This window comes from Oreochromis aureus, linkage group 15 (assembly GCF_013358895.1).
Source record: "Oreochromis aureus strain Israel breed Guangdong linkage group 15, ZZ_aureus, whole genome shotgun sequence".
Classification (NCBI taxonomy): domain Eukaryota; kingdom Metazoa; phylum Chordata; class Actinopteri; order Cichliformes; family Cichlidae; genus Oreochromis; species Oreochromis aureus.
In genome coordinates, this window is record NC_052956.1 from 24,279,273 (window position 1) to 24,295,089 (window position 15,817).

Consider the following 15,817-nt stretch of genomic DNA (forward strand, 5'->3'; position numbering starts at 1 on the left):
ACGTCACGGGGCCAGTTTCCCAGGATTGCTGCGGGAGTCGGAGGCTGCTGGGCGGGGAGAGCGTGGGCCAGGTTGCCGGAGCGGATCATCTGGAGACACCCGGCACTGTGCAGCTAGTACGAGCGCTTGTTTTTCTGGAAATTTCTTTTTTTTAAAACTCTGCTTCTATAAAACAAGCTGAGGAGTCCCGGGAGTTTCCTCTGAGAGCAGGTAGGTCGTACCGGCGTGCACCGGGGAGGTTTTATCTTTACAAGCCTGGGATGTTAGCTAGCTGACGGGCTACAGGAGGAGCAGCGTCCCGGTGCTAGCAACCAGCAACCCGGGGAGGCTGTCCAGACACCGGGGACGAAAACCGTCGACACTGGGCTAAAACCTGCGAAGGAACTACCGAGTCCACTGGAATTTAGCGCAGTTTTCCCCTAACAGCATCCACCATCTTTATTTTTTATTTTAATTTTTTTTACAATGAGTTAATATGCTTGGGTTTGTGTAGCTTTGTTGATAGGAGTTGATGCCACACTACCTTCAAAAACCTGGCCATTTAAAGTTTATGTAACGACCAAAGGAGGGATGTACGAAAATTACAGTCTGCAATGCATATACCGAATAATTAGGACCCTCTCTTAAATTCGGCTTACACAACAACTGCTGTGCCTCACTTTATTTCAATACAGCTTCCAACTTTTTAATGCGCTGCCATTACCACCCGATGGTGTTCTGGTGGCAGGACTCAGTGTAAGAAGATGAAACAGCAAGATCAAAAAGTTGGATTATTTTCTTGGAAATTTTATACACCTGCCGAATGAAAACAGGTGTCTCTCGGATTATAAAAAACGATGACTCATTGTTCATATCCAGTGTGCGTGCGTGAAAGGCAAGGCGATTCAACATGTCACCCTTTTTTGAACGAGGTTCGGCCCGGCGTGAGATCGCGTTAGAACATTTATCACAAGCCTTGTTACGTTAGAGGGAGGTAAAAGGGGAAAGAGGCCGGCTCAGTGGTGCGTACATGACACGGGAGGCTTTGGTGTTGCAGCACCGATATGTCACATCTCACAACACGAGCACGGCTGCGGCCTGCACAATGCACACTCAGCACACTGCTGCTGAGCCTGGGAGGAATCATCAATGGACATGCTTTGCATAAGAAAAAAAGGCAGAGTGGGCGGTGGGGTCGGCCTTTGTGATATTATTACTTGAGCGATGATGGAAGATAATGTGGCATCTTCGGGAAAGTCAGGATGCAGAACGAGCCCAGGCTTTGCTCTGGTTTTATCTGTGTTGCATGATTATATAAGAGTACTCAGCCTTTATTGTGCGTTTCCTGAGCTCGTTGTTGTTGGCCTGGAGCTGCTTTGAAATCACTGTTGTGGAAATGATTATGACCCCAAATGCAGAAAACTGTGTGAATTACTCATATTTTATTCGATTTTTGATGCCCCACATTGCATATTTGTTCATGAGTGAAGTTTTCAATGCCTCAGGTCCTCTTAGAATAGAGCTCTGAGGTTATAGTATGGCTTTAGTTTGGGTGGAGGCCTCTTCAGCAGGAACCTCCTGATTTTCGAAGGGACTTTGACTTTTCTTTTATGGCCAGATTGCTGTATAATTTCATTATGTCACAACAGGAAATGACACTTGTTGTAAAGTGAGTTGCCCTTCCCTTCAGGAAAATGCAGGAAGTTCATGGATCAAGGTCCTCTTGACCACCTCCTGCTTTTAAACATGTCCAGTGGAAGACTAGCTTCTTATCTAGATGTGTAACCAATATCAACAGCTGGATGGCACAAAATGTTCTTCAGTTAACAACCTCAAAATCAGAAGTTATATACAAGTGTTCTGAAACTGTCCCAGGCCCCTTAGCATCCAGAGATCTAGGAAACATTTTGATGGGTGGGTAAGTAGGTAGACAGGTACATATGTAGGTAGGTAGGTAGGCTGATAGATGGATAGATATGTTGGTATGTAGGCAGATGGATAGATGTATATGTAGATAGCTGGGTAGGTAGATGATAGGTTAGCAGGTATGTCGGTGTAGATGGATATCTTGGTAGGTAGGCAGATAGATGATTAGGTTGGTTGGAGGATGGATGGATGGGTCATTAGGTTAATAGGTAAGTAAATTGTTTAATGATTGGTAGATGGATACTGTTTTGTCCCCATGGGGAAGTCTGACTTGGACTCCAAAGCTACAACCCTGAACACGTATGGACACACAGCACCAGCAGACAGATTTAAATACTAAACAAACAAGAAGGAGGCATCACTCAGACTGGAATTACCTTGCAGTGCAACCTGTGGTTGTATCAATATATTCTTGGCAAGAAGAAAGGCATTGTTAAACCTGATAGAAAGATCAGTTTGCACCGCTGAGTCTGAATTGTCTGCCTGATGGCAGAAACTCATATGGAGACTACAGAACATGGATCACGTAGTATTCTCTCTTTTTGTGGGTTGAAAACCATTGAAGATGATGATCTTTCTGCAGTTGAATATGCATGTTAACTATATTCTCAGTGACACAGGACATTTCTTAAACTGTGACCTGATTACACATTCTAAAGCAGCCCAATACAACTTAAAGAGATTTTTTTTTTTTTGTTCAGACGCAGTCTGCCATAACCTTTGAGCCAAACATCAGAAAAGCTGTATAGTTCTGCTTCTTCTTTTTTCTAATTGTTCACAGCTCGTCTGTCCCTGTTCAGCTTTCTGTTTGAATTTCTGCTTTTGCTAGTCTGTCAAAGCGCTTTGTTATCTGTGTTCTTCCAAAGGTGCTGTGTAAATAAAGTTATGCCTGGTTATTGGATTAGTTGGATGACATGTTGCTTCCTTCAGGCCTTGCTCTTAAGTAGAAAGAGTCTCTCTGGATAAAGTTGATTTCTGGCTGCAGAGCTTCCATCCTCTGGGCTATGGCTCTTGGTCAAGTGTCTTTTCGCGATAAGCTGTTTATGTGCATCTTTATCCACTTTAAGTTCTCTCGTAGACACGAGGAGGCCGAGGATTCAGGACATGATACGGCTTCGGCGGCAGGCTGGGTTTAAATGTTCATGCTGGGTGTAATTTCTGTCAGTAAACACCTCTCGTGCTGTGTTGTGTTTTCCTTGCATTGTCACCCTGTGGAGGAAGCAGTTGGAGAGGTGGGAGGATAGGAAGGAATGAAGTTGTCCTTTGCCCAGTCCAGGAATCCCTGGAATATCCTGAAACATTTAGAATGTGCGGAATCTCAGGATGTATTAGCCTCGAGTGTAAGGAAGTAAGAACACAGGCTGACACGTCACCATTTGGGCGCTTTTAACTTTTTAACAGCTGTTGGTAAATGGTGCACATATGTTGAAAAGTTGTGCAGATTTACCACCAATCAGACCTTTAAGATAACCTAAGTGTTACGGGAAGCTATTATGTAAAGTTCCTTTTATTTTTCCTATAGAAATTTGAGGAACTTCCTTCCCTAAATGCTGTAGGGAATGGAGGGAATTTCTACACTCTGAGCTTATCTAAAAGTCTTACCTCGCCTTGTCTTACTTCAGATTGTGTTTGGTCAAACTCCAGCATGGCTGGAATTTCTGTTCGGTCTTTGTTTCGGTTGCTTTCTTTTCTTTTTCTGCTCTGTTCTTTCTGCCTCGTCATCACCTCAGCTCTGTGTATTTTACAAATCCGACAGCTTATTTCATGGTTAGAAGTTTGAGGCACAGTCAGAACTCATGTTTGGACAGTTGCTTCACTATAATAACTATAACCTTACTTGTCTAAGGATGCTGACTAGAGATGTACCTGCCACTTACCTAAGTAAGAAAAGACTCAGGAATCAGTCAAAATGAGCACCGTATTTCAGTGCTGTGTGAACCCGCTGATCACAGCGCCCAATAATTGAAACATGCTTTTAAAATTGCTGAAATGTGTGGCACTGTGAGCAAAGCAAAGCACCTGCAATTCAGTGTGACAGTGCTTGACGTCACTGCATTCGAGGTGAATTGGAGGTGAGAGCGCTGATGCCATCACCTCAAAGTGACGGGTTGCTTTTATAATGCAAAAAACCTGATTGTTAGTTTCCCACAAGTAGACTTTCTTTGGCTGGGCTTGAAAGGCATATTTACTTTACATTTTTATTTTTTATTCCTGTGGTCTTATTTTTAAAGCACAGCTGGTCAAAACTGGCTCGCCCCGGTCGGTCCTGTCTCGTCTCCCTCCAGACGCGGTGGTCAGGTCGCTGTTGTGGCGATTCTCGATGTCATTTAGTCTCAAGCCTCTCTTATCATAGTTGGGCTGACAGTATTGAACTTCACCTGTGCTCCACGTGCTGCTCACTTTATTTCATTAATGCTTCAGTTTCTTTATTGCATTGCCAGATCCAGCAAAGGGAGGATTCCGGTTAAAGAGTTGGAGGATCTGAGAATGAAGCAGTTTGTAGTTCATAGTGTCTGTCTGACAGGCGAGGTCGTTCAAAGTTAGCTGTTTGTCAGAAACTGTGCATTTTTTACTTATTCCTTTCAGAGAGATTAGGTGCTAAAAATATGATCAAACTCTGTGGAAGACCCTGTGTCTACTGTCTACTGTGTCTGCTGTTTATACTGTGCGGCGGGCACACATCCTGACTCCGGACCTCCTCACTGATTGGCTCAGATAACACTCCAAAAGCCACGTTACATACAAACACGACTTCCCGAACCATGACAAACCTCTCCAGCCTGCAGCAGCAGCAGCTGATGATGATGGAGCAGCAGCGTTCATACATATCTTGTTTCTGATGGAGATATATTAATGGTGGTGGTAGTGACAGTGGTGGGACTCCACTTCCTTCCATCAGCCTTTGAAATAAGGGGAATATGAGCTGAATTAGTCACGCCACACCGAGCAGACCACATCGCTTGTTGATGGCGATGAAGAGTGTCGGCTTACACGCTGTCTGCCTTGCCCCAGGGTTGGGTTGGTTTTTTTTTTTTTTTTTGAGTCTCTGAGGGACCTGAAACCTGCTACATGCCGACCGTGGTGTGTTTTGATGGATCACACAAGCGAAGCAGGAGTTGTAAACAGAAGCCTCGTGGACTCGTGTTTTCCTCGGAGCTAACAACAAACCTGTTTCTAGATCTTTTAAGATAAGAACCCTGAAGCTGAGAGCTAAAGTAGATAAGAGGAATTCAGTAATGCAAAATAAACACAATAAATGGCTCCCAATTCTTGTACCGACTCCGTTTCTCACGTCGTCTGCTTTGCCAGTCTTTTTTTTTTCCCCCAAACATAACAACTGGCTATCAGATGTCAACATCTGTCTCTTGATATACCCATGAACCTTTGCTTTTTAGGGGTTGTTTCCTGCAGTTGGGTCGGATTTCCTTCCGACTCCAAAAACTTCAAAAGCTCCAACATTTGCCTGCTCTTCTTTGTGTAATTTTAAAGGGAAATTCTGGTTTATTTAGTTAATATGTTTATGCGCATACTTCAGATCAGCGACCTGCCCGTTTCCACTTAATCTGGAAGTCTTTGGAGCTTTTAGTTGTGGGTCATTTATTGGTGAAATACTGTTTTTAAGTGCTGATTATTTCAATTAGAAATTTAAACTCAAAGCCACTTTACCTTAACCTCTAAACAGCTAGGCTACTTTAGTGTCCAAAATAATGATTATATTTTATACATGAATAAATAGAATGACTCAATTGCTGTTTCCTGCCAGGTTTCTAATTTGACCGAAAACATGGTGGTGTTTGTATTTTCTTGGTCATATTATAATCAGTAAATACAACATTATCCACTGCATGTTAGCTCCAGTAGTGCGCTGGCTCCTTTTTGACCTGATCTGAGTAATTCTTTATTCCTGTTGGTTCTGATCTGTTGGAGGTGCAGAAGGTCCCTCCTGACTCATATCTGTGGTGCTGATGATGACGCCCAATCAAAGTGGGTGCACCATGTGTTGTGTAGGGGGCCCTTTGAACTCACATGGAGTCAGAAAGCACATACATTGTTTAATCAAAATATTTAAATTCTGAAAACACAAAAAAGGTAATCCCATGCTCGTTTTTTAAATTTTTTTGAGTACTGAAATGTAGTGTGGTGGGTTTAAGAACCAGAGCTGTGGCTAATTTCTAAACCAGTTTAATCACAAGTTCATATACATTAGTCAGCTTTATCTGACTAACCTTTGAGCAAGCTCTTGGCAACAGTGGGAAGGACAAACTCTGTTTTAACAGGAAGAAAATTTCACAATAAAAGCCTCACAAATAAATGATTTTTTTAAAAGTTTTTAAAAAAAAATGTGTACAGGAGATATTGAGTCTATATAAACCAGTAAATTTGAGAGTATTAAAATACCAAATAGGATAAGAAGTAAAAATAAAAGGCAGGTTGTGATAAATAAAGAACAGTGACAAGAGTTCATGTTTAGTTGTTGAAACCTGAACAAACAAGGTGACAGACGTAAAACTCTCAAAGTAAAGCGTTAAACATCATTAAATCTGCCTTTATTAGCTCATTTGCAGTGAATACTGCTCAATGAGCTGCAATTTTCCACAGGATTAAAGCTAAAAACAATTTATTCTGTTTCCTTGCAGAGTGTCGGAGGATGGTGCCGGCACTCCAGCAGAAAAAGGTGTCACATGACCTGTGCGGGTGTTAAAAGGGAGTTTTTCATTCCCACTGTCGCCAAAGTGCTTGCTCATAGGGGGTCATATGATTGTTGGGTTTTTCTCTGTATTTATTATTGTGCGATCTACTGTACAATATAAAGCGCCTTGAGGTGACTTTTGTTGTGATTTGGCGCTATATAAATAAAATTGAATTGAATTGAAAGTTGTACTTCTATGTCAGGACAAACTATTTTTAATTTTCAGTTTATTTTAGACACGTTTATTTTTAGCGGCTGCCGTCGGCTTTAATCACCTGTACTCTCAGTCGCTCTCTCCCTTCCTCTCTCTCCGTGGCTCAGCTGCGACTGAATCGCTGTGTCATGTGTCAACATGCAAATGCACCCGGGCCATCAGCACGCAATTATGGTGGTGGGGGCTGTAACCACAGCAACAGCGAGGGCAGCCATTTGTCTGCTGACAGTGACCTTTGAATACGAAGGCCTGCTGGTAACGGAGGCCTTTTCTCTGCTCTGACAGGCAGCTCTGATGTTTGAATTCTGGGTATTTTTCCAGGGAGGCTGGCTGCTTTGACATGTTACTGTGTTTTAAGCACACAGCTGGTGTTGTTGGATATTATTAAGCTTTAAAGGAATCTGTTGAAAGTGATGGATTGTAAAAAGCTGAGCGTGTTTTTCTTCTTGCCGTCAGTACTCAGAGAGCACTGCTGTTGACTTGAGCACAGAGAGCAGAGGTGTATGTGTGCACCGTTTCTTCCTCTGATGCGGCGTTTCCTTGCTCTGGTTTGTCACACTGCTCATGAGGTTTGTGTGGCTCCACTCCAGGAGGACTTTGACCTGAATTAATCCGCCTCTCTTTAGCACTTAAATATCTAAATGACTCAGGAATACTGGCGCTAGCTGTTGCCAGGGTTTCACAGCTCTGGACCTTGTACTTCTAACTGCTGCTTTTGGGTCTGTTTTCGGATGTAATGTAAACTTTAAAGCTGCATCTGAATGAATGTGAAGCTTTTTCTCTTTTGTTTTTTTTTTGTTTTTTTTGTCATCTTCTTTTGACTGCTCCCTTTAGGGGTCACCACAGTGGACCATCTGCCTCTGTTTCACTCTGTTTAACCCTTTGCATGTCCTGCTTCACCACATCTATGAATCTCCTCTGAGGTCTTTTGGTTAGTGTCACAGAATTTAAAAATGAGGCCTCGTCCGCTTTGTTTTGAATCCCCTGGACAGATTTAAATGAGAAACCATAGAAATAAATTTATAATGAGGACAAAAACAGAAAAAAAAAAAAACATTGGTTCAGCTGTTTTTTATTTTGTTTGCCAAGATTAGCTTAAAGGGAGTCTGTTTTACCTGGTGTTGCCCGTCCAGGTCAAACAGTACTATGGTCAGAGTTGGGGCTAAACTGGAGCAGTAATGGGAGGGCGTTACATTTATGTAACAACCTGTATTTATTAGCTAATACTGTCTAATGCTAGCTTGCAAATAAGGATTATGGTCGAATTACAGCTAACATTTCTGAGTAAATGCTAATTTGTTGAGTGTTTCATATCGTTAAAGTTGGCTGATGTTATCTTTTTTTATATATATATAATAATTTTGGCCTTTTTATGGCTTTATTTTTGACAGGGACAGAGAAGCCTGACAGGAAAGTGGAGGAAATAGAGAGGGGAGAACATGTGGCAAAGGACTTGAACCTGGGCTGGTTGCTCTCAGCCGTGTGGGATATGCTCTCCAATGGACCTCCACACTTTGTTGCTATGAGATGTGTTATGTAACTGTACGTCGTCCACAGTCAGGAGAAACCAGTTTTCAGGTGTTTTTTTTCTTTATGCAAACACATATGAGTATCATGTGTGTTTATGTTCCAGGATGCTCTTGGCTAAATAAGCTGAAGCAGCTCTTGTCTTTTGGTCCTTGTTGTCTCAGAGTCTCTGTGGAGCCGGGGACTTCCTATCTTTTACTTTATTTTTTAAAATGTGAGTTGTTTGCCTGATATCACCGTCTTTCAGCCTCATTCAATAATCTGCAGCCAGGAAGTGACAGCATGGAGGAAGAGACTGCCAGGGAGGTCACAGAAGTGTTTCGGAGCGACAGGAAGCACACTCAAGACTCACTTTGAGTATTTTATCTGTTGGGACAATTTCTGGAAGTGAAAGCTCCAGTCGTGGGTTTCATGACTACAGAGGCTTCCATGATAAGATACTGCTACAGACATTTTGAGTTGGGCTACAGTTTCCATGTTTATGTTGTTCTTAATAAGGATTTAAACAATAAAAAACAACTTTTTAGCAGGTTTGGTGAAGTAAAGGCAACTAAGACTACTAGTTTGAGCTTAGGATAGATCAAGGGTAGTTAAAACAAGGCCAAATGGACTGAATCATTTGAGGTACGTCCTGCTAAAGTCACTTATCAGTTAGAATCCAGATGGCCTTCTTTTAACATGTGGACTAAACTACCATGACATCACACTTTGGATTGTGGACATTTGTGGAAAGTTGATTCTGTTTATCTCAACATAACGTTTTCACTGGAAGAAACATTTAGTCACTCATCCAGATGACTTCTTCAGCCTAGTTTGGCGTTTGGCCATGGCCATCTTTTTAGAGCCAAAAATGACAGTAGAGGGTTGGATTTGATGGATGCTGCTAATCTATTTGGTAACATCCAAGAAGTTGATTCTGTTCATCTGGACGAAGCGTTTTCAGTGGGAGAAATGTTTCATCATCCAAGTGACTTCTTCAATCTCAGCTGATTGCAGGTTTCTGCAACCTTATAAAGAGTACACTTGCACAATGACCAATATAGCCCACTGACCAGTGGTTGTTGATTAGTGGGGGGGTGGCTTTAGTATTTTCAGTGCTGTCACTGCTCAGAGCGAGCCGGCTCTTTGACTAATGTGCAACTTTTTAGCTTCTTGTGACACTTTTTATTGGGGTTAGACTTCAACTTGAGGAGGATGACTCCTGTCAATCTTTAATCTGGATTACAAAATGTTTATAAAAGATCAGCACTTCAGAAAGCCCAGACGTCGGCTGAAATTGCAGAGAAGCAGCTCCGAGCAGGTCATACAAGGGACAGACATGCTCTTTGAGACCAACTGTAATGTTTCTGAGCTTTAAAAAAAGGATAACAGAGCATTCCTCATATTCCTGAACATTTTTGGATGGTTGAATTTGCTAATTTAAAAGATTTTTACTGAGGAAGAGGATTTACTTCTTGAACAATAAAGTTCACTGCCTGAGCGTACTGTACTACAGCAGCAGTCTATTAGGGGTGTGTCTCTAATTTATGTCACAGTGTAGAGGCAGAGCACAGGATCAGATAAAAGTACTGTATGTGAACCAATACAAATATTAGTTTTTATTCACTAAACTGAATAGTTTCTGTGTGTGTGTGTGTGTGTGTGTGTGTTGACCTATATTACCACCTTTGTGAGGTCTCAGTTCACTTTTAATTGCCTATAGTGGGAACTTTTGTGTGGACAGTGAGGACCGCTTCAAAAGAGTTTTTCAGAAATTGTTTTAAGGTTTGGTTTGGGATTAAGAAATTGAAAGTACAGAAGTACAAATCTGTGTGTGTGTGTGTGTGTGTGTGTGTGTGTGTGTGTGTGTGTGTGTGTGTGTGTGTGTGTGTGTGTGTGTGTGTGTGTGTGTGTGTGTGTGTGTGTGTGTGTGTGTGTGTGTGTGTGTGTCAGGGAAGGTCACGTTGCTTTCTGAAAGGACTCACCTGCTGACAACGCCCTTTTCAGACCAATGTTTCTCGTGGGTGCGGCTGCAGCCAGTGAACTGCTTCAAAGAATGCTGGGTAACTTTCATGTGTGCACTCTGCTGTAACAGCGAGGACTTTTTAAATAAACAAAACTTAACACAAAAAGAAAGTTTAGATCACATCAGGATTGGTTTGATCAGTTAGTGCGAGATAGCTTTGGTGTTTGATTTAGGCAGCAGAAAGTGGAAAGATGGCTGTGCACGAATGATTGTTTGGTTTCCTTTTAATCACTGAATAATGGAAAAATCAGCGAAGGTCTTTCACCTGATTAGCTGATTTAACCTTCATCAACCTTGGCTACTGCAGACTCAAAGTTTTGTACATCTTTGAGCCCTCATACCTGTGTTACCCACATTAAATTAAATATTGCCAATGCCAAATAAATATTGCACACAGTCCAAAGACAGAACTGTTTTTTTGTTTAGCTTTTTTCAATGAGCATCAGCGGCATTAAATATGTTATGGTCTGAATTTCAAAATTGCACCAATTTAAGTCTCTGATGTACAGGAAGAGGTCATATCACCTTCAGGTGTAGGTGACTGATCTGACTACGTTATAGTATATTTTCTGAGACCCTCTGTGTGGGGGGAAAGGGTTGATTGAGAGTAAAAATCAGTTCAATAACCATTCAAAAACTTCTTTAGTGATACTATTACACAGAAGATATGCACACCAGGTTTTCAAAGTTGCCAGGAGTGGGTCATCACAATATCCCAGGGAAGGACACTGAAAATCAGAGAGAGTGTATGTGTGTGTGAATGGGAGACAAATGGTAGACAAAAGCACTTAGACATAGATCAACTGTGAATGAGTGTGAAAGTGCTTTGAGCATCTAATTGTTTTAGACTAACAATTATCTAATCCTTGTTATGTGAAACAGACTCTCCTGCATCACATTAATCTATGAGCTAAATTAAGACTGGTCTAACCCCACAGACCAGTCTAAACTATCTCTGTAAAACTGCTCCCAGGCTTTGTTGCTCTTACTAATCAGTAGCCTTAAAAATACATAAGAAGATGTGAGTGAGCTGCTAATGTTGCGTCACGTCCTCAGAAGCGATGTCGTCCTGCAGTTTTATGGAAGAAGGAAATGTGATGCTCGTTAGGAGAAAAACCTCACGGCTGCCCGTAAAGACGACCCGACGAAGGCCGTTATCAGCTGTGCAAAGTTCAGCGGCGCTGTGAGAGGGTGAAACGCGGTGTCATTTTCTGCACAGTTAGAGAGCAGCCCGAGCCCATCAGCTGGTGTTAATCATCTCCCAGAGAGGAAGATAGCAACGGGACAAGCCGAAAAAGTTAGATATGTAATCAGGAGCCCTTACTTCATGTCATGGAGAAAACGGCGTGTGGGAATAACCATAATCTAATGTTTTTGAATCGCTTTTACAATTCTGCCAGCCTAAAAATATACACATATTGTCCATTATCTATTTATGGTGGCTTATGCTGATTAACCTTTGTCCATGTCCATATAAGCCAGTGGATCAGACTTTTACTGGCCCACATAAAACTCAGTTTAATTAATAAAAGTACTGCTACCTATAAGAAAGTAATATAATTTATTATGGAGACTTGAGTTTATGAGTTTATATTAAAAAATAAAACTATTGGAGTAAATGCTGAGCCATACTGTTTTGCAGTCTCTAGGTGATCGGGACTTTTATGTTAAAGCCTCTGACAGCCCTGCTTGTTCCTGCTGCTGGTGTCTAAAAGCTGTTTGGATTGTTTTTTTATCATGACGCTTTAAACGGTGCAACTGGATAATTAGCAGTAGTTTCCCTTCTCTGCTGGTCGATGGGGCAGCAGTCTAAACAGACCTTCCTCTCCTCGGCCTCCATCTCCAGCTCTTCTGTGGTGTAGGTGTTCATAAACCAGCTGAGAGACATAATCTTTGCAGCATGTCCAGCATCTCCGCCCAGTTGGGGATGGATGTAACGCCTCACAGAGGACAGACCAGGCCGATGCAGATTCATGACCGTATGCTTCCTGTAACTACCCGTGGCTCGTGGGCGAGGGTGGGGATGTAGATAGGCTGTTAAATCAACAGTTTCACCTTCACGCTCGGCTCTCTCTTTACCACAGTATACAAGGTCAAATGAACCTAAACAATGGCTGTTCAACTTTATGTGCACTCTGCCATAATATTTGCTTCATATGTGGTTCACTGTGTTTTGAAGAATACCTCACAGGGATTGTTATTGGCTCTTCTGTAGGAAAGCTTTTCATTTTGGCTGTTTGTATCCTCAGATTTCCAGCATCTTCCCTGGAAGTTTCAAATCAAGAAACTATCATGGTGTAGTTGTATTTCCTCCCCTCTGTTGTTGTCAGTCTGCCCTCGGGGGGTTCTCTGAATTCATCGCAGGGTCTGCACTCACCACGTGACCTGGCCGAGCGGTCCTGACAGCGAGCTCTCAGTGAGCAACGACGCAGATCCAACAATCAGCTGTTTGTCGGCTTGGCGCAGAGTGGGTCGGCACACATACGACCGCAGGTCGATTCGAACAGCGCTTCCTCTGCTGCCGTGAAGAGCAGCGTCCTCAGAGCTACAGCTGCTGCAGCGCGAGCTCAGCCACTCATTTCTGATCACTCGACCGAATAAAAGACCGACTTTAACGCTGCTGTAAGGTGGTTTACGACACGCTTTGTGCAGATGTTTCAGAATATGGTTTTTAGATTGACCTTTAAATGTATCCATTGTTCTCTTTATTTGTGAGGGAGAGACTGAGAAACGTTTTTGATTTTACACTTCAAATCCTGTAACGCTAACCCCGACTTCTCCAAAACTGAGATTAAAAATAGAGAAACCAGCCCCAAATAGCTGGCGTACAGCCTCGCAGCAAACTCCAGTGCAGCATAAACATAAAGCATCTGCTTCATGTGTAGGTGGGTGGGTGTGAGCTGGGTTAACGAGCTTTATTTACCTGCCGGGACACTACTGCACGGCTCGGGTGGAGCTTCTGCTACACCTGTGTGACCGATGCATCATTGCTGGGGTGAGGAGAGAGATCAGAGTCTTTCACACAGTAAATGAATTTTCTTAATTTCTAGGAGTCGAGGCCTTCCCTTGTCAGCCAAAAGATATTCTCTCTCCAGGGTGTCATGGCAGGGGCCTCGGTCTGGTTGAAGAGGCCACTTTGGGATGGCACCTTAGGGAGGCATCCTGGTCAGATGCTTAAACCGCTTCTTCGGCTGGGTGCTTTCTAACCCCCTCCTGGGTGAATGGGCTCCTCACTCAATGTTTTATAACATTTTATCCACAGCAAAATGTCTTCTTACTAAAGAAACAACAGAAGTGGTCACACATGATCACAAGTAAACCTTGTCATCAGTTGGGTTGGGCGATTGGACCAACTACATCAGTGGGTTTTCTTTAAACTTGCTAATAACTTTGCCTCGTGAGAGTTTAAAAAAATCGGCACACACATCCAGGAATGCAGAGCAGCGATCGCCAGCTGTGCCCTAAAGTTGCCCTCACACCCAGTTTCGCCCCTGGCATTGTTGAGTGTTCAGCCTTTGTGGTCTGCAACACAGCGCAGCTCTGATTTGTTGCTAATGTGGCTGCATAAAGCCGAAACGAACCAGAAGCACAAATACCACAAAGGCGCACGTCTCGACAGGGCAAAGAAAACAGTCTGTGGACTAAAAATACCTCCTGCTATGGTGTGACTCAGGTCTCACAACGAGGCTCGGCTGACAGACCTAATCAAACGCTTTTTGCATCACAGGGGAAACAAAAAAAAATCTACTTCAACTCCACACAACCACGCTCGTCTGCTTCAAAGCAGCTGCACACTGGAAAGAGGAGTTTTCACAACCTTTATTTACGCCCCAATGATTCAGACACCCCGACTGCCACCGCTACAGTGCAACATCCTCTCTGTGGTGCCCACATTGAAACCGGCGGCATGGCGGTAACTCCATCCTTTACTCTGTCCTGCATCAGGATGTTTTTCCAGTCATTTAACCATGAAGAGCTGGTCTGTTGTTTGACATCATATCACATTCTCCCACTTTTATTCATTATTCAGATGAGCAAACAACTGGCGGCTCTTTTACCATCGGCATGTTTGAATATGTAAACTCTGAAAGATGTTCAGCTTGTAACCAAATACTGAACCTCTTTGTTATTGAAGTTGAAAGGCTGAGGAGCAGGTGTGTCAGCCTCCTCGCTGGAGACTGGAATAAAGGCAAACGACGCTTCTTTGATTAAACGAGGTGATTCGGACGTATTTAATAATGTGGGTATAAAGTTTCCGACCTTGGAAACTGTAACTTCAAACTACTAAGTCACTGCACTTCTTCGAAATAGCCCTGGGACATTTATGTTTGTTATGCAAAAATAATGGTCAGGACGCCATGGTGGTAAAATCCATTTTACTGAGCATGTGTTTACACATTAAAGAGCACCTTTTGTTTTTGGTAAATATGGCATCCCTAAATGATAAGAAGTATTTTCCATAACAGGCATTAATGTAATGTAGTGGTAATCAGCCATATGCTGATGGTGGCTTCTGTTAGTCATATGGAGCTGCTAATGGGCTGGTCTGCTGATGGTTAAGGATGTTTTCCTGTTTAATCCATGTTTCTATAATAAATAAAAAATATCTCAGTGTGAACCAAACTGTAGATGTAACTGCGTTTCTATATTTCTGATTATTTTTGTGCTTTCTCTCTTTTCTTCCTTCACCTCTCAGATATATGATCCTGTCTGAGGATCCTGAGCTTTGGTGGTGTTAATATCAGCTTCACCGGGACTGAGGCTTGGCTTTCTGAATGAGTTCCTCATCGTTTGATTTACATTTTTTTGCTAGCTTTCCGGGTTTCCTTTAACTTCCAGGTGAAAATAATTGTTGTGACTGTGTGTGGGAATTCCTGGTTTATTAGTGCTAAAGCAGTATTTGTGTGTAATAATAATGATTCCGTTCAAGCTGTTTGCCTAGGTTTATGGAAAAACAGACTGTATATAATAGATGGACATTGCCACTGTGCTTGCACACTCACAGACGGTACATGACATGGATAAAAGGCTTCAAGTGTGAGAAACTTGTTTCTATCCCCAACTCTGTGAACACTTTCCTGCTGAGTTCATGGGTCAGTCATTCGTTTTGGGCCATACTGAATATATCATTAAGTTTGATCTGTGAATCTTGGTCATACTATGTTTTTAAAAAAAAGCAGGATTATCCACCATCTACTCATTGGTTGACTCGTGATTGACAGAACATTAGCCGGTGAGCGTGCCGCGCTCTATCCTCCTTTCTGACTGCAATAAGGACCGTCATTTGCAAAATGAGCTTTATGTTTTATTAATCAGGGGAGTCACACATGAGGTGACACATTAATAGAGCAGAGGGCCGTGTTCTGCTACACTTCTGCAGGCAGCGGAGCTTCCCCGGCTCGTCCTTTTACGCTTTGCTTCTCAGACCTGGGAAATATTTGAATTGCATATATGCAACTTATGTGAACAATTATGC

The 15,817-nt window shown here is 42.5% G+C and overlaps 1 protein-coding gene across 6 annotated transcripts in view; it reads left to right on the forward strand.

Annotated features, from left to right (window-relative positions):
• myo6a (myosin VIa) overlaps window positions 1-15,817 on the forward strand; it is a 147,433-nt gene continuing 131,616 nt past the window's right edge. For all 6 annotated transcript variants that reach the window (XM_031751531.2, XM_039598786.1, XM_039598788.1 and 3 more), the window contains exon 1: window positions 1-210. The gene's annotated coding sequence lies outside the window, so the exon portion shown is untranslated. The remainder of the gene's footprint in view (window positions 211-15,817) is intronic.